The sequence below is a fragment of the Melanotaenia boesemani genome, chromosome 6 (assembly GCF_017639745.1).
Source record: "Melanotaenia boesemani isolate fMelBoe1 chromosome 6, fMelBoe1.pri, whole genome shotgun sequence".
Classification (NCBI taxonomy): Eukaryota; Metazoa; Chordata; class Actinopteri; order Atheriniformes; family Melanotaeniidae; genus Melanotaenia; species Melanotaenia boesemani.
In genome coordinates this window covers 36,113,888-36,115,286 of record NC_055687.1, presented here as the reverse complement: position 1 = coordinate 36,115,286, position 1,399 = coordinate 36,113,888, and the positions used below count along the sequence as shown (strand labels likewise).

Sequence of the window (1,399 nt, the reverse complement as noted above, 5' to 3'; positions counted from 1 at the left end):
TGCTCGCTGGAAGGAGGGTTGCCAGAAATATATCCCTTTAAATCTTCAGAGACATTACCAACGTTAGAGGAAAAATGCTCCATCTCTCAGTCGGCCAATTCCCCGTCAGTCATGTCTGAAATCTTGCTCTAATACTGGCTGAGGTGCAGTCACAGAGTGGCACTGTGCCTTGGTGGCTTCCCTCAGCCAAAAATTAACAGAAAACATTAATTAGTGATTCTTTTGTCCTTCTGACTTTGTATGGCTAAAAACTTTCATAGTATCATTTCGTTTATCCACCTCACTTTGAATCCTGTCACTCACATACAGAAAAACATGCTGAATTTAATATACTATAAATTAATATATTTAATATACTCAGATCTCATCAGGTCATATTTTATGCCCACTAGAATATTAACATCATATCAGATGACGAAATTAAGACAATTTACCAATTCATGGAATATAAGAGCTGATAGTGAGTCTGATGGCAGCAAAACATCTGTAGAAAGTAATTGTAGGGTGATGTTCAGCATGGTGTAGCATGCCCTCTTCTTCGAAGAACTGTCTAGAAACGGCTTTTCTGGCTTTTTCTGTTAACTATAGTCCCAAGACCACCATCATTCCCTCGTCTTGTATATCCTCTTCCATACAGGGTGTTGTGTTTTCTGGTTGTTGCTACGTTTAGTCTTCTACCTTTTTGTAAGATCACGTTTGGTCTCGCGAGATTTCTGGCTCAGTGGACTAGATTCTTGATTGGTTGCGGGACAGCGTTGTTATGTGTGTGTTTTACTGTAATGAGATTATCAGAGCACACCACACACAGTAAGATCAAAACTGTTAAATGCCTGATTTTTTATATCTTCATGTGTAAGTTCTCGAAGAAGTACAAAATCTCATCAGATTAAAAAAAAAACCTCATGTGTGTTCCAGGCCTAAGTTGTTGTGTGAAAGGACGGTTTTATTCATTTTGATCAGATGTGCTATTGGAATGTCAGTTTTTTTGCGCCAAGCTTGCGGTATTACACATGAGTGTTGATTCCCACGAAGAGCTAAATAAGACTTCCATTTTTGTCATGGTGCAAAAGTCCACCATTGAGTGATTGCCAGCCCGCAGGCCTCAAGTGGACGCCCTGCCTACATTCCCTGACCGGGAATCGAACCCGGGCCGCGGCGGTGAGAGCGCCGAATCCTAGCCACTAGACAACCAGGGAACAGGTATCTGGCTAGCAAGGGGGATTCACAAGAACCAACGTGAGAATGGTTGTTATACTGTTTGTGGAGGATTGTTAAGGCTGCATTGTAGGTGCTCTTGCCTGGATCCCAGCTTCTTTAATGTTCTGTTCTTAAATTTTCTATTCTTTTCTGCCTTGTGCTGTTATATTCTCCTCTGCTTTCTTCTGGTCTCTTCAATTGT

The 1,399-nt window shown here is 41.2% G+C and overlaps 1 non-coding gene across 1 annotated transcript; it reads right to left on the bottom strand.

Moving 5' to 3' along the window:
- Window positions 1-1,124: 1,124 nt before the first annotated feature.
- On the bottom strand, window positions 1,125-1,196 carry trnae-cuc. Its single transcript has one exon. It is a non-coding gene; the product is annotated as a tRNA-Glu (tRNA).
- Window positions 1,197-1,399: the final 203 nt, after the last annotated feature.